We start from the raw sequence: 11,597 nt of genomic DNA on the forward strand, positions 1-11,597 counted from the left end.
GCTCTCTACATTGAGGAAATCATAATTCTGGTAAAAATCCTTTTAAAAATAATTTTTCTTTGTAGAGAGATGCTTAATGAAATGTCACAGAATTACCTCCATAACCATTTTCCCCCACAGGAAATACAAGAAAACTCACTATTATAATATGTTAGTATTCATTGCTAGGAGGCTGCTGGTCAGAATACTCCTAGGCTTTCCCCTATGGAATGCTACCAACTCTGGATTTATGAAACTGCTGTAGATCCCACATGACTGAAGAGTGAAACGGGCTTTAGGATGTAATAGAATTAAAGAGTAGACATAATAGAGATGGAAGAGATGTAAGTGATTTGAGAAACCAAGGGTAGGAGCTTATTGTGAAAGCAAAGCCAGCTTCCCTCCTTGCATGGCACATAATTAGCACATATTTTTTCTTTCATTTCATTCTTTCCTTCTATTTTCCTTCAAGACACAACACTGGACCAAAGCAAAGAGTCAGGAATCATATGGCAGCTGAAAATATCCTGCTTAATTCATTTCATAGCCCCCCAAAATGAAACTGGATGAAAAGAGAGATTCAGTATTATTTACTTCATTTTTAAGAAGCACATTAAAAAAAACTCAACAAAAGTACTTCAGATCTACTCTTAATCACTCAATCTTCTGGGGAATTTCAAACTTAGATTCATAAATAGCTAAGATCTTGTGAACTTCAAAAGGTCAGAATAACAAATCACCACAGTCCATGCCTGGATTTGTCAACATGTAAACAGTGAGTAGGGATGTTCAGCATGACTTGTTTGAGCTAGCATGGATTCAAAGCCACCAAGAAATTTAAAGGAATCCATCCATTGACTTTTCCAAATCTGAAGAGAATTTGGTGAACTTGGTAGTAAGAATGAAATGCTTTAAGTTTGAGCAAATGCTATCTAGGGACCAAAGTAGGATAGGGGAGAATATACTCTCAGATAGTAAGAAGCAATGCTTTATAACTTTTTTATATCATATCTTTGCATCAAATATTCTTTTGTGGAAAAAAAGCTAATTGAGCTAATTGGCATTAATTGATTAAATGAAACAAGTTCTAATCACTATTATCAACATTAAGAAAAATACTGGAATGGGCCTCCAGTGTATAGCATTAAAGAAATATACTTCCAACCCTTTATGGTTGCCTCTAGAATCCTGAGGGATAGTTCTAACAAGCAGAGCTCTAGGGACTCAGCTCATTTGGAGAGAGAGAACTAGGATAAGACTATTCAGGAACTATAAAGACTACCTTATGCATACTGGGTTTCACAAACATCAGTTAATTTTCAAGCTGTTGTAACTTAAAATGGCACTATGACTTTTGGGACACCCTATACCCTGTGTCCTTAAGTGAAACCTCCAGAAAAGCAGCAGAAAAGTGATCCGTAAACTCTATGAGTTACAGTAGCCCTGCAGATAGACAGTAAACCTGGAAGAGATGGAGGTCTCAGACCAACTTTTATCAACTAATTTACCAACAAGATTTTCATTGACGGTGTGCTGTCACTGAGGGAGAGGCTACTCTATGGATATTACACTCTTTTAACTTTTTTTCTTGACTAATCAAAATTAAAAGTGCAATCAAGAAATTCTTTGAAATTTTATCAGATTTTAAAAGAAAACCAACCTAGTATCAAGGTCCATACTAAACTAGAGTCGTGTTAATAAGTTGCAAGAGATTTGATTTTAACCAGAGATTCCACATAAACTTTTTCGTCATTTTCATCAGTATCCCCATCTGTAACAATGAATGGCAGGGCAGAATTATCACTAAGTCTCTTTAATATAGCCAATCTATCAGTACAACAGTGAGGTGTCTTGTTAGTTTGGTTGTTTACAGCACTATGTTAATGAGGCTAATAAGATGAAGGTCAGAGGTTTGCTTCCCATGAGGCCACTTGAATTCACTCAATTCTATGACCAAAGAATGAACTCAGGGGAAATCAGGCAAAAAACAAAAAACAAAAAAAAAACCATGGCCAAATCAGTAGAAACCCATCATTACCAGTGGAGGTGAAAAAACAAACAAACCAAACTCAGTAATCTTATCTTCATGTCCCATACAAAGGATAGTGCATGATATGAGGCATTTGCAATAAACTGAGACAACATATGGGGTGAAATGTCAATAGAACACCAAGCTACTGACTGTTTAGTTTAAGAAGGATGGCAATGTCTAGAATGGGCTTGGATAGCATTATAATCAGGCACTAAAGAATGAAGCATAGCTGGGGAATTCTGTATCTTTTTTTCCAGAGAGACATTTTTTTCTTCAACACCAAATATAATCAATGCTCTCTCCATTACTAAAGCCCAGAACGTCTTTGTACACATCTCTCCAAAGAGATAGGAAACAAGCAGGTGCACTGTTATCTGCATTCCACTGTCCTTGCATATATTTGTGTCACTGGAATAATCTCATTTGATCGTGTTCATCTTTGATCTGTCTGTTTTCATGTTCAGGTGCTTACAGCTTTGCCATATTGGCCACTTTGTATCAGCCCCAACAGGATATCCTCCTGAGGATTCATATCCCTTTCAGCACATTCAGTTGTTCATTCAGTCTTTCATTCCGTAACCTCCATCATACCTTGCCAGCTGTCACATACACAAGCACAATGCCAACTATTAAGATGCTTTTGCTACTCAAGTTGTTTGATTATTCCAGTGTATGCTGTACGACAGATGCCTTGCATGTTAGACCTTATAGTAACTTTTCCTTTGGTTTATTACTACTTCCTTTCTCATATCAATCCCATTATTTAGATTGAGGCTATCTTTTCATCCTGTCTTCAGGTATCCTGTTATTTTACAATGTATTTTAAGTATCATTGCTGCACTGTATATGTGTATACGTTCTTGAATAACAGAAAACAACAGTGAGTGCAGTAACATTCTTTAACAGTCAACTTCTGGAAATCACTATTTTGGAATAATAATTTGCCTTTTTTCATATTTACCTGTGCTCTGAATGACAGTATGTGATCTAATGCATCCCCAGGTAAAGAGGGCTTAGACAATTAGCTGATAGCTGTTAGTTTAGTTTGTATTTGACATCACTAGCTTAAATGCTGAGTCAAAGTCAGTTCTTAAGAAGCTAAAGAGAGTGCTGAGCCTATTCTGGAAAGATGTAAAATCCTTCTACATAAGATCATTGTTGAATAGTAATATATTTGTAAATATCATCTTCTTATTGTTAAAAAGGGACTAAAACTTTGTTTCATGAATTGTTGTGCATTTTTCTTATAGTCTCCAAAGGTAACTTTTCTTCACCAGCTCTATATAAAAAAGGAAGGAGATGAGAGGAACAGGTGGCTGTTGTGTTATGCCAGAAGATTTTTGCACAAATAGTATTTGACTCTATTGTCACTCTCTAAAGACTTACTGTGGCTTTTTTGAATGATTTTTTTCCCCTGGAGGCAATTGGGATTAAGTGACTTGATCAAGGTGATCAAGAGATAGGAAGAAGTTCCAAGTGTCTGAAGGTATATTTGAACTCAGGTCTTCCTAAGCTCCAGAGTGAATGCACTGTAACACCTAGCTGCACCTAAAGACTTACTCTGAACCTTCATTATAGCATGGCAGTATCCATTAGTTCTTAATGTCTGTGTCAGCATAGTATAGTCCTGGTAAGTCCTACCAAGGATTTGAGTCTAGTGATGGGCTCTATGTCTATTGCTGAAGGAACAGTTTAGCTAAATTCAAAGAGACTCATTCCAAGGAAGACTTCAGTGTGGACAATTTTTAGTCCTAGTAATGCTAGTAGACCATATTCTAAGTAATAAAGGAGTTGGCATCTAAGACAGTGGAGGAAGTATCCACTCATGTTAGTGATTATTATAACTCCATGAATAATTGATATTGCAACTAGATAGCATTATGGATAGAACACTGGACCGAAAGTCAAGAAGATCTGAATTCAAATCTGACCTCAAACACTTACAGCTGTCTAGCTCTTAGTCACTTAACCTCTGTTTGCCTCAGTTTCTTCAACTGGAAGATGAGGATAGAATAGCACCTATCTCACAGGGTTATCGTGAGGATGAAATGAGATATTAAACATCCAGCACAGTACCTGGCATTTTGTAGGCACTTAATAAATGTTTGCTTCCTTATTTCTTTTCTTCCTTGGGAGAAGTTAGGTCAGTCTTGGAATTCCATGAGATGTGCTTATATATATATATATATATATATATATATATATATATATATATATATATATATATATATATATATATATATATACATATATATATATATATGTATATATATATATATGTATATATATATATATATATACTGAGAGAGAGAAAAGTTATATATAATTAATTCAATTAAAGTATGCTTAAATTATGACTTTGAGAGAAACATAAATTAAAAACATATGAGAAAGAAAATAGAGGGGCATAGGGAAATGCATAGGGGATAAACCAGAGAATCAACAACATATTCCTAAACAAGGAGACTAGAAGGTAAAAATAATATCATACTTGTTATAATAATATAGTATGGAGAATGGAAGCAGTGTGAAGAATATTGCCATGAGATTGTGTGGTTGGTGCCATATATATCATAGGAGAGATTCCTCTAGAATTGTCCATGATGGAAGTGGGAAAGAGCTGAGTTCAATTATCGTTGATTACAATGGATGATTCTCCAATTTGGATTATTAAGTTTTTAAGATTTTATAAATAACCAAAAACAGATCAGTTCAGACTCATATGGAGCAAAGATGTTGGGCAGTTTGTGAGACAAAAATTGGAGCAATAAACAGCAGGGCTACAATTTCCAAATAATTTAAATGCCTGAGAGGTGGTATAGCATAGTAGATAGGTAACCGGCTTTGGAGTCAAGAAAACCTGCTTCAAACCTTTCCTTGGGTATTAATTGCCTGTATATGACTCTAGACCCCAGTTCACTACTTTATTAAATGATGAGATTGGACACCATAGTTTATAACATTCTTTCTATCATAAAATCTGTAATCTGTGATTTTTTAAAACTAAATATTAGTTGTTTTTGATGATATAATGATGACAATGATGATGAAGATGTTTCAATCCTGACAGATACACACTTGCTACATGACCTTGGACAATTAATCTTTCAGTGCTCTAGGTATGTCCTACATGTTAGTAGAAGGAGTTTCCTGATGAGATATTTCTCTGCCAATTATTTCATTGATCTGAAAGCTACAAGCCTTGCTTCCCCCCATTCCCACCAAAACAGCAAAAACAGCAGCAAGATGTTATTGGAAGACTACAATAACAAAATGATTTCTCAAAACACAACACAGGATCTACAAATGATAAATGCTTTAATTATTCAGGGATAGGTAACAGCGATGGCTGTAGTAATCACTGGAAGTTTCATGAAGAACATAGCATCATCCTAGCCTAAGCACCTCATTTTGCACATAAATAAACAAAGATCTAGAGAGGTTCAGTTACAGAGTAAGGATATGTTCCAAGTCCCCATTGAGTGGCTCTTCCATCTTCTTGACTCTGGGACTTAGGGCACCTTGAATCATAGTGAAGGAGAAAGGCTGAAAGTTAGAGCCACATGGGGCACTAATGGTGGTTGGATTGGAATTCAGAAAACCTAGGTTTAAGACTTGACTCTGCTATTTACTACACATTTCCTTAGGTTTCCCTAATCTCTCTGGATCTCACTTTCCAGATGGCTTTGCAGGTTCCTTCCAGATCTACATCTAGGATTCAGTGACATTTCATGTGAGGAAAGACACATGAGCAAAGGCATAAAAATGGGAATAGGTATTAGACAGTAAGCAGATCAGGGCAAAATAAAGCATTTGGGTAAGTAGTGAAATAAAGCAGGATAGAATAGGCATAATGGGGGTATGTGATGGAGCTCTTGGAAATGAAGCTTAGCAGTTGTGACTGTTATTATTAATGAAGATTGCCCCACCCTTACAAACATTAGACGCCATGAAAAAACTATGCAATTTTTTTAAATAAAGAGATTAATATTGTTTTCCAAGGTCTTGTCTTCAGTAATACATGTAGCACAATACACTTGAAAAATGTGTCAAACAGTCAGATGATGCAATGGATAAAATATTGGGCTTGGAGTCTGAAAAACCTGAGTTCAAGTCCAGCTTCAGACATTCACTGGCTATGTGACACTGGGCAAGTTGCTTACACTGTATTCTAAAGTTTCCTCATCTGCAAAATGGGGACAATGGTAACACCTATGTCTCAGGGTTGTTGTGAGGGTCAAATGAGATAGCAGTTAACATAGTATCCGGCACACAGTAAGTGCTACATGAATATTAGCTATTATTACTATGAAATTTAGCATAAATTCTCAAAGAATCTGTGATTTTGCTAACTTCATCAGAGTTCAGCCTTCAACTTACAAGGAGTAGGAAGTGAACTTAAAGATCAACTAGTGCAGAGGTTCCCAAACTTCTTTGGCCTATTGTCTCCTTTAAAAAAAATTACTTAGCAATTCCCTGGAAATCTACTTTCTTTAACTGTTTAACAGATTTTTTTATTTGCATCATTTATAAAATATAGAATTTTTTTATAAAAATTAACACCCAAAATTTAATGATTTATTATAAATTTATGGGTTTTTTTCCTGCAATGAAATTTATTTTGATGACAATACAAGTCATTACATGCACATATTCCTGCCTATGTATGGTGGGGTTTCTGACAATGTGCGACAGGCTGGCCTGCCAACATTTGCTGAAGTCCTTTCTCAGATTTGAGCACTGATTAGTATAACATGTTTTGTGTGTTTATTTGGAAAATAATGTAAACACTATGAATTTAACTCTGCTATGCAACAGATGAAACATATATGAATGATTTTTCAAAATGTTCTCTTTCCTTGTGCTTCCACTGCCCCCTTATTTTTATTTGACACCCCAAATTGTACCTGAAGGTGCCATCCCACTCCCTGCATTGTGCCAGTTCCCCCCTCCCCAGGTGATGGTATCATGCACTCTGGGAACCTATGTGACTACTGCAACCACCTATTCTTATAGATATGAAAATTCAGGCATGGGGAGGCAGGTTTCCTAAGATTGCCTAAGTTCTATGGAATTGCCTAAGGTACACAGAAGTTCAGTTACTTGACTGTATACAGTAAATATCAGAGGTAGAATCTGAACCCAGATCTGCTTGGCTTCAAATCTAACAGTCTATATTCACTAAATCTTGATGCCTCTAATAGTATATATTGATAATGCACCAGATGAGAATTAGCTTGCTACAGGAATATTTCAAGTACTAAAATTTGTTTTGTCACATGGCTGCTTTGTATATGGCATATATTATGTAAGTAAGCACTTCCAAAAGATTATCCCAGCCTGAGTCAGTGGACCTATACTCTAGTTCCTAATCTGATGAAAACTATCTGTGTGACCTTGGGGAAGTCACATTCTCTGGACCTTAGAATTCTCAACCATATAATAATTTTCTAATGTCCTCTCTAGCTGTTCTTGTAGCTAATATATTACAATAGCAGATCCAAGAAAACTAACAGCCACATTAATTGTTTCAACATTTCCAGGTAAATGATTATGTGTCCAATTAACAACTTTCTCTTGATTTAGATCTTTTTTTCCTGAAGTCAAAGGGTAACAAGAAAAGAGCAATATTAGTGTTGTTTTTCATGCAATTGGGAAAAGCTCCCTCTGCAGCTGATTGCATGGAACCTAACCTCAAGTTACATTTTCAAATGGTGCATTGCACCTGCTCGTTCATCAAACTGCCATTGGACTGCTTTGCTTTCTGGTTTTTTCCTTTAAAACCCACATTTCACACAGCAGTTGGAATTGTTTAGTGTCATACAAATAAGTTGTATCAAACCACCCTGGTATTTCTCAGGCTGGAGTACATCCCTCCATAAATAAAAATAGCCCTTAATGTATTCAGCACCAGCATATGCCAAAAAGTGAACTTCCATTAGCTAAATATACTAGCTTCCAAATACTGCATGAGTGTATCATGTCCCTTTCAATTCTATCTAAATTATTGGGTTTTCTATTTGAATTGATCAACAGATATTCATAGAGTATAGACATAGCATAAGTGTAATTTTTTACTTGTGGTTTTGCAATATTTACTCTTTGTTTTGTGTACTGCAGTGCTTGTCAAGAGGAACAAACAGAATTCTGCATTCTCTCAGGCATCTGGCTACTGTATCTCTGCTTTGCCCTCTCCCATTCTGCACTATTATCTATACCTCTGGAAACTGCCAACACTGAGCATCTCAAAGGATATGTTGTTTAGGATGCTAAAAGTGGTTTGGGCACAGAAAAGGGATAAAATGGAAGTGATCTGTGTGTGTATTCTAATTTTTCAGATTGTGAAAAAAATTTAAGACCTACAAACGTGGATTCAGAGCATGTACAATGGCAGATAATGCACTGAGCCAAATTCCCTAGCAAACTTCACTTTACGTATCCATCCTTGCATTCCCCTACTGAACCAGATAATTCCTAAAGACAAACTGAATGCTTGAATCATTGAATTTGAAATTTGGAAGGAACTTGAGTTCTATCTCAACTTTCCTATTTTTCATATAAAGAAACTGAGACTTTAACACAGCTAGGAGAACCAGAATAGAGTCTAGGTCTCCTAACTCCCACTTCTGTGCTCTTTCCAAATCATCTCTACTAGGTAAAGAGTATTTTTCAGGTTCTCTTTTCATCCTCCAAATCAAACAGCACTTATTCTGTACTGGCTCCAAACTCAGAGATGAGCTCTGCTCCTGCCTCCTGATAGTCCCTAAATAATTCCCCCTTTCCACCTTTCCACATATGGACCTATGCTGAAATTAACCTCTTAGATGGTTCCTCTTAAGGAAGGGTGGGGGTGGGTTTCTCTAGGACAGGATTCAGTTAGTGAAAGATTTAAAAATGAATCAGATTGGATGGGGACCAAAGGAAGGTGAGAGAAGAGTGCACTGTCAGCACACAGCTGCCTTTCCCCCTGTCCTCTATCTGAGCACGCTTCCTTTGTAGGGTCACTCACAAACCTGAGACGTAGTAAGCCTGCTTTATTTGTAAGACAACTGACAAATAACACAACCTGCTCCACCGTCATGCATATACACGTATTCCTCCACATTCCTAGAAGGACCGGAAATTAACCTCCAGATTAAACAAATTCCCACAATTTACGGGGCACGTAAGTGATCCCATAACAAAACCTGCAGTTTGGTGAGCCCAGATAAAATCATAAGAGCACCAGAACTGAATGCGATTCAAAAGAATAAGGCAACTAAGGCTGTGCACGCATTTGGGGATGGGGGAGGCTGCAAGGTCACTCCCCCTCCCTCCCAGTAGGAGACATTATAAGAATGTTTGAGGTCATGGTGTCAATTACACTATGAAGGGACCCTTGGTCCCCATTTACACACTGATTCGACAAGCGCCTAGCATTGGGTACCCTACACTTTAGAGGTTGTAAAGAAACACTAGGCAAATGCTTCTTTCTTTCTGTTCAAAATTCTAACGTGCAGAAAACCGAGGGGAGGGGAAGGAGGAGGGAAAGCAAAATCGATGAAATGCATATGTCCCTCCTTTATCCTCTCCTTTCACTTCTTCATAATGCTTAAGCTCGTTTTGAGCCCAGCTTCTTTTACCTCTCCTCCACTTAACCCCGCGGCACCCCAAAACTGTGTTACTCAGGTAATCCACATTGGGCTGCTAACAGGAATTTTCAGTCTCCAAGCTGAATTGCGAAGGAGGCAAAGAAATCAAAGCTGAAGGCTCTCCCACCCTCAGGACACCAGTATTGGTTCCACTGAGTTTTCCAAAAAGTATGGTTGGGTCCTTTCTGTCCAGATACGCATCTTTGCAGGAAGCAGTGCCTTCAACATCGCCAGCTTTAGTTTGAGCCTCCACCGCATTGGAGGGAAAGGGAACTGCGTTTCTGCAGCACTGCAGCGGGGGCACTGCAGCAGCAACCCTTCCAGCAGCGGCTGCAGCGGAGGCGGCTCCAGCAGCAGCAGCCGCAGCCGCAGCCGCCACCAGGAAGCCAGGGAGAGCTGCTTGCTCCAGCCCAGCCCAGAGGGGTCTGCCTTTCTCTGCCTCTATTGTGTGAGCAGCACTGCAGAGTCTAGCAGCAGCACCACTCCAACGACACCCTCAACCCCCCACCTGCCTCCTGGGGAGGGGGCCGGGGGAGGGAGAAAGAACTGTCCCCAGAGGCATGCAAGCACTTCATAAATAATGCAGAGGCTCCTCGACTTCCCTGCAATATGCTTCCCAGCAAAATGTCACCAACAACATTACTTTCCAGCATGCATCATCATACGTGTGTTCTGTGTGTAAAAGATAGGCGGAAAAGTCAGATCACAAAGGGTTTTTACAGGAATCTCTAACCTTCTTCAGATCAATATTGTATTTCCAAATACAGAAAGATAACGCAATTGTTGCTATGTACTCTGCAATGTAGTTAATGAGAAATTTTATTATTGAAGAGCTCAGGAGTCAGGAGTTAACTGTCAAAATAGGCAAAAGTCGCGCAATAAACATAATTATGACATTATCATGATCACAGTAAAATACTAACGGAAACAGACCAAAAGAACTGTATCTCCTTATTGTAGTGCTCTAAAGTTTGAGCTCCGGGTCTGGTCCCGTTGTTTACTCCACACCATTAGCCTCCCAGTGCAGACAGGATCGCCCTGCAAAGTTACGTTTGCTGAAACTCAGCAGTGAAATTGCCAGCTCCTGTTTGTGTCAATACCACAGAAAGGATACATGCACCACAAGCAACTCCACTGTCCCCTAATCTAACCCAGAGCTACGAATCAATTAGCACGGCATACACATCCTCAAACTTCTTTGTTGAACCATCTCAGTCACCTCACCGCACACATACTCCCAGCACTTAACTTCTCAGAGCATAAACAAACCTTTAATCCCTGAAATGAAACTTGTTGGATTCCTTCTAGTCATATTTCTTCGGTGTTAAAAAAAAAAAATCAATTTAGCAATGCATCCATGCAGTACATACATACACATATGCCTACATCTATACGTTGAAATAGATAGACTGTATGGATACTCATATATGCACACATACATATACATGCCCCTTCCATCACTTCCAATTTCTTAGCAAACTGCAAATAGTGAATTTAGCACGTCTATCAGAAGACAACATCACCCCATAGTCACAAACATACAATTAAATGCATCTCATTTGACATCTTAGTATTGTCACTCGATTAGTGTTTATTTGGGGCACTTACCCTTAGATAAGACTCTTTTTTTTTTTTTAGAAAACTAGCAGTTCCATGATTCAGATAGTTCTTGCAACTTTCCTGTACATAGGAACCTTTCCGAGTTCAAAAGAGGCAAAAGCTATTTGGGACTTTGAAACACTGCGGGAGGGGGCTCATAGGGAGAGGATGAATCCAGATTTCTTCACAATATCAGGATCCTGGAAAAATCCAGTCCTTCTTCAGAAGAGAATTCTTTCAGACTCGCTATCTGTATTACTATTAATGCGCAGAGCAGAAGGCATTGCATACAAATAGATCCAAGTATGCGCTTCTATTGGTGGCTGCGGAAGGCCCCTGGGTCCTACTGCCTCTGT

The 11,597-nt window shown here is 38.3% G+C and overlaps 1 protein-coding gene across 3 annotated transcripts in view; it reads right to left on the bottom strand.

Moving 5' to 3' along the window:
* Positions 1-11,340, bottom strand: part of ROBO1 (roundabout guidance receptor 1) — a 1,297,074-nt gene extending 1,285,734 nt beyond the window's left edge. For all 3 annotated transcript variants that reach the window (XM_072621629.1, XM_072621631.1, XM_072621627.1), the window contains exon 1: positions 11,251-11,340. The gene's annotated coding sequence lies outside the window, so the exon portion shown is untranslated. The remainder of the gene's footprint in view (positions 1-11,250) is intronic.
* Between the last annotated feature and the right edge of the window lie 257 nt (positions 11,341-11,597).

The sequence above is a fragment of the Notamacropus eugenii genome, chromosome 6 (assembly GCF_028372415.1).
Source record: "Notamacropus eugenii isolate mMacEug1 chromosome 6, mMacEug1.pri_v2, whole genome shotgun sequence".
Classification (NCBI taxonomy): Eukaryota; Metazoa; Chordata; class Mammalia; order Diprotodontia; family Macropodidae; genus Notamacropus; species Notamacropus eugenii.